Source organism: Excalfactoria chinensis, chromosome 7 (assembly GCF_039878825.1).
Source record: "Excalfactoria chinensis isolate bCotChi1 chromosome 7, bCotChi1.hap2, whole genome shotgun sequence".
Taxonomy (NCBI): Eukaryota; Metazoa; Chordata; class Aves; order Galliformes; family Phasianidae; genus Excalfactoria; species Excalfactoria chinensis.
The window spans coordinates 19,776,501-19,782,500 of NC_092831.1; positions in this window are offsets into that span (position 1 = coordinate 19,776,501).

Genomic DNA, 6,000 nt, shown 5'->3' on the forward strand with positions numbered 1-6,000 from the left:
CATTCTGCCTTCACCAGTGGCCTAGGTTAGGTGCTTCAAAGAAAACAGCTGGCTAATTACACAATGTCCTACATGGCAAAAAGGGATGAGAGGACTGTTTCTTATCCCTGTGATCAGCTAACACCCTGGAGTATGAATTTGATGGCCCCTCCTAGTACATAAAATTAGAAATGATATTATTGGTCATAAAATTAAGAAGTCCTTTTAAAAATCCCATTACAGTATTTAACACTTTGACCTCCATAGGTTAACTACTATTCATGCCTTGAAATGAACGATTTCATGTTTATTTTTAAAATTATACAGTAAATTTCTTAAAGTCATTAAGGCTAATAATGGAAATACATAGTCTGTGATATTAAAACCGATACTGATAGTTTCTGATCCTGGAATTCTGGAAAAAATATTTGGCTTTATTTAAAACAACAACAAAAAACCAAACAAACAGATTTTCATTAGAAGTTACATAAATGAGCTTCTTAGACAAGTAAATATGAAAACAAAGCTGCAGTTAATTTCATGGGGTAAATAATGAATTGATAGGTTTTGATCTGATTAGTGTTCGCTTACCGTAAAAGGGTGCTTACTCCCACATAAATAAAACTTCTTTCTCCTGTTGCCCTTCATTTTTAGTGAGTATATTTCAGGCATTGAATGCACTCAGATAAGACAGCTCTGAGAGGGCCAGAGAGAAGGCACAGAATGCCTTGTGCAGGCTATGCTGGGCTGCTGTGCCCACTGCCACCCTGCCCTGCAGACCTGGGGAAGCTTAATTCAAAGTCTTTTTGGTTCAAACAATTATGCAACATCAGCACTGATTTTAGAACACAAACAAACATCCATTGAGAGAAACTACCACTGACTGCAGGGTTTTTGCTAAAGATCTAAATCTGAACCACGGAGAGATCCTGAATATTTTTTAATAAGCTTCCTTTTTTTTCTTTTTTCTTTTTTCTTTTTTTTTTCTTTTTTTTTTCTTTTTTTAACAGAAAACACGACGAGAGAAGGAATAACACATCTTTAATTAGAAAAATTCAAATCAGCTCTTAATTTAATTCACCATACCAGCAGCCATGATTAGATCTGCATCATGATATATCTCCAATACTATCAATTTTCATAAATGCAAACTTTCCTGAATATGGTTCTGATGTATCCTGACATTTTAAAATATGTCCTATTGTCCTTTTCTGTGCAGCAGACCAAGCACAGAGTGTTCAGTCCTATATCACTGTCACAGTGGTATTAGACCAGATGGCTGCTTCCTCGCAGAATCAGGAATTAGAGATAATTTATGCTGTTCGCTGTTATTAGAATGTAAAAATATAAAGAGTTTGCAGCACGCATACATGAAAAACTGCTCAGATCCATCAGTGACACCCTGGTGAAAAGGCATTCACAGTGTTACTGCACTCTTAAAGGTAAAGTCTTATTTGGTGAAGCTGTGAACCTCTGCAAAGCCAATTGAGTTCTCTGCAGAGCACAGAGCAGAGGGGACTCTCTGACCTAGGTTACAGTGCTGCTTTGGTGGGGAAAAATACACTGCATTGGGGAAAAAAAAAAAAAAAAAAAAAAAAAAAAAAAAAAAAAAAAAAAAAAAAAAAAAAAAAAAAAAGTGTAAGAACTGCTTTCTTCTTCCTTAATTTTAAAATAAATCCGATCATTCTCTTTAATATTTGTGGTGCTTATGTTTGTGCCATTAAGAATAAAGTCAAAAACAGGAGTTTTTTCCCATCCAATTTGCTAATCAGCACAGGAGAATGCTTCTCAACAAGCCTTCCTGCTATAGGACTCAGTAGATGCACCTTATTAGAAGAGTTAGAGGAATTTGCTTCTGTGGCAGTGAGATCAGTGAGTTTAGTGTATCAGGCCATCAGTGCATGCTGCAAATATACTTAATCTACCTCTCTATAAGGGCTGCAGTGTGTATCAGAATGCTGAAGAGAAAGGATGCCAGCCAACTCCTTTATTGAGCCTGAGCTCGTTACAGCTAAGAATCTTATATTTGACTTTCGGACATTTGAATCGCTCAATAAAATAAATATTATTAATGCAACTGGTTCATTCAGAGGGGCTTCTCAACCAATCTTAACACCTTCCAAAACAAGGGAGAGAAACCTGCTCAGTTTGTCCATCTTGCTGCAATAAATTACATAAAAGCAGAAGTAAAAGGGAAGTCAGAACAACAAAGTGTCAACCGTTGCATGCAGGTAGCCATACTTGGTCGCTTTATCCTTTGAGTTAACAAGTTAAGCACAGTACTCTGTGCACGATGTCAGATTTGCAGTCAGATAAATGACAGAAACTCTCTCATCAGTACTGATGAATATTACAACAGGAGAAAATTTACTGGCATTCACTGACATGACACACCTACTGTACGTGATCTTGGAAAAAGTGTATCACCGAGAGGATGATTTGGTTCACTGTAAGTTGATTTTTAAATTACACTAAGAAACACTACAAGGGACAGATTTGCTTCCAGCTCTCTGTGAGCACGTAATTTGTATTTATGACATCTAATGAAAGTATTGTGACTTTGAATGACTGAACAGCAACTTATGAAAGTCATTAGTTTTGTATCAAGAATAATATTTGTAACATAATGCGTTCTTAAACTGCTCAGGACAGCAAGAAGCAGCAAAGTGGATCGCTTATCTTTGTGTTTGCAATTCAACCTATGTTGTGACAGGGAACAAAAAAATTAGATCATTTGTAATTTTCTATCAGCATTGCATACTTTGAGGTAATCCTGTAACTACTTGGTGTAACTGAAAAGTGAGGAGATTAGGCTGCCAAATAAAGGCGAAAAAGAAGGATTACTTGAGAGCATACTGAATTACTAGCAGAATGGTAGGACCAGACCACAGAGATCTCTCGGATTTTTGTTTCCTGATCAGTATTGTTGATGACTGAATTTTTCTCGATTCCCTCAGAATCACAGTACTGGTTTTATTAAAGGAAAGTCTTTCAGAATGGAAGATAGTTGTTATTCAGAGGCAGTAACTCGCATAATATGAGATGGCATTTCTTTCCAGCTCTTGCTGCTCCGCTGGTTCTAATAGCAACCTGGAGCTCAATTTCCTCCTCAAGAACATTGCATTTCAAGTGGAATGTCAATTATTAAAATGCAGTGTCCCGTGTCTTACTTTTCACTAGATGAATTCATTTGCAAATTTGTTAATTTATGTAAATGATCCTTAACCTGTAACTCCCTGGCACGTATTTCTCAGTGACACTTTTCAGTTCAGAAATATATCCAGAGAATATGGATCCAACAGCATGTATGCCATTTACTTCTTGCCACTATTAAAAACAAAACAAAACAAATCAGAGCACCAAGATTTAATTTCAGTATGACTCAGGAGGAGTTTCTGATTGATACATTTTTCCACTTTCAATAACAGAAAGCATCTCAAAACAGGTAAATGATCTTCAAAAGATCACCTAAAACACCATTTTTATTTTATTTTATTTTATTTTATTTTATTTTATTTTATTTTATTTTATTTATTTATTTATTACCATTACTGGTAAGCACAGTATTAGCAGAAGACGTTTGTAAAAGACAATGTGAAAATCCATGGTTTAATGCTGATGTTTAGCATCCAGTTTTTCAGAAGGTCCAGCCACAACTCATTCTCTTCCGGATGATTAGAGCATGGGTGTCACTCAGTCTCTGGTTCCATCATGTACATGCACACTGCACCTCTAAGTGCTCATTTCACCCCAAGTGATCTCAGGAAATTCAGACTCCTCCTTTCGTAAAAACGAAGGTGTGGATAGAAAAACTGCGCTCATTTTTGCCTGACTTCTCCCTGCTGCTCACCCGAATCTCTCCAGTGGCCTCAGGCATTACTATGGCTTTGGTCTGAATTGGAGTTTTTAACCAAGGCTGGAATAAGGCAGTTTTCCTCTGTGTTATTGTTACTGTTCAGTAACTTCCCACAGTTCAAATAAAATGATCCAAATTCCCTGTGGTGTAATTGCAGGCACAACTCCATTGATTTCAGTGAACTGTGAATGGCAGAAAGGACTGAGGCCCAAGGTCTCCTCTTGACAAACCAGCTATGGCTTGTTTTCTCTTGATTACTATCTGATTTACATGTCCTTATTTAGTTGTCCCCACAAAGGATAGGTGAACAAGTCTCCACTTCACAGCCAGATATCAGTCTGAACCAGCATGGAGGTGCCATGACTAGTACTCAACTCTGAGTCTGGACTACAGAGCACACGCCCTTTGTGGTGTCTTGCCTGCTGTCAGCTCTAGGATGCTTGCAGAGAGCCTTCAATATACACCCAGGCTTTCCTTCCCTGGGGTGTAAGGGAGTGAGAGAGGGATGGCAAGCCAACTTGTGTTAGGTCAGTTCCAGTGTGTTCTGCTGGAGCTGCAGCAGTCTCACGTCTCAATGTTTAGATTGGCTTTAGAAGCTGCAAAGCCAAGAAACGTTTGGCTGCTTTACCCCCTTTTCAGTATTCAGATTGCAAAGAGAAACTCTCAAATGGTTGCTTGCTGTGTGTTCTGCACACATTTCAGTGCAAAATCAGCACCTCCAGTATCACTCACTCACGCTGCTTTGAGGTCTCAGGTATTTGATTTCTGCTGGGATAGCAGCAGGGAAGATTAAATAAAGTAGTCGGAATTTTGGAATTAAAAAGTTTACTGCTGTAATTTGTTGCAGCAGTTACTTGCAAAAACCCCAGTATCCACAATTCAAAGTAGCCCTTATACTAACGCTTAGTCCTCTCCACAAAGGAAACACTACACAGGGCAATGTCTCTTTAAATCTACCCCAAAGATATTCCTTCTGGCCCAGAAGATGCCAGAATGACTTGATGATTTATTTATGTGGAGCTTGGCAGACCATAGTCCAGATTGTGGCTGAGGCTGAATTTTATGAGCATTCCCCCTAGTGAGTATATTTAAAAAAAAAATAAAAAAAATAAAAATTAAAAAAATTTAAAAGGTCTTTATAGGGCTTGGCATGAAATTCAAGCAAGCATTATCAGGAAGAAGAATGACTGAGAAAAGAGTTTTAGGAGAGAACATAAATATTAATTTATTATTAATATCTCGTTTTCAGGGAATTGGAACTTTGTCTTGATCTTCAAAACATTTGAAAAGTGAAGCAGGCATTTCTCACCCCAGCTGAGACTAAAATCTACTCTGGATTTTTCAGCCATATATAACTGCATTTTGTACTGGGAATGGGCATTTTTGTCTACAGAAAGATGGATTTCTCATTGTCATTCCAGACCATACAAGAAGCATGTTGGTGCAATGATGTAAGAAAGCAATTTTCTGCCCTATTTTATTGATTTATAGTATTTTAGTAAAGTGATAAAAACTTGATGCTAGGGATAAAAAGGAGACCCATCTGATGTAGAGGCATCAGAAAAGAATAGAGAATGAGGAAGATCCAGCATTAATACTTGTTTGCCATGATTTCTCAGGTCTCTCTTGTGCCATTACTGAGTCACGGAACTGTATCTAAACTCTGGCTAAGATACCTTCTAGCGCTTGACTCCCTCATTCTCAAGGCACAACTTGATGCAGAACTTTGGCTTTTTGAAGCATGTGCACAAACAAGCATAATCAAATCCTAACAGACAGAGTAAGGACAAACATCAGCAGCCCTGACTCCCTCAGCCTGGGATGCTCTGTGCTGGGCAGACAGGTTAAGAGGGCACTAGTGCCCATTGGGCATTAGCAGGCAGCAAGCAAGGATGTGACACCACAGCATTTCAGTGGAGTGCTACAGAGCTCTGTGTCAGTTTCACATTCCTGGTTGCTGCTGCAGGGAAGTTTCTGAAGTAGATGTGTCCAGGGGCAGAAACTCTCCTGCTCTTTGGGGAGTCTTCAGTTGGGATACTTCCCATGCTTTTGGCTCAGCGTAGGGGCTCTTGCCACACTCTTGAAAGGGATTAGTTTTGATCTCCTTTCCTAACATTAGAAAGAAAGATCTTTCAAGTTCAGATTAAAAAAACAAAACAAAACAA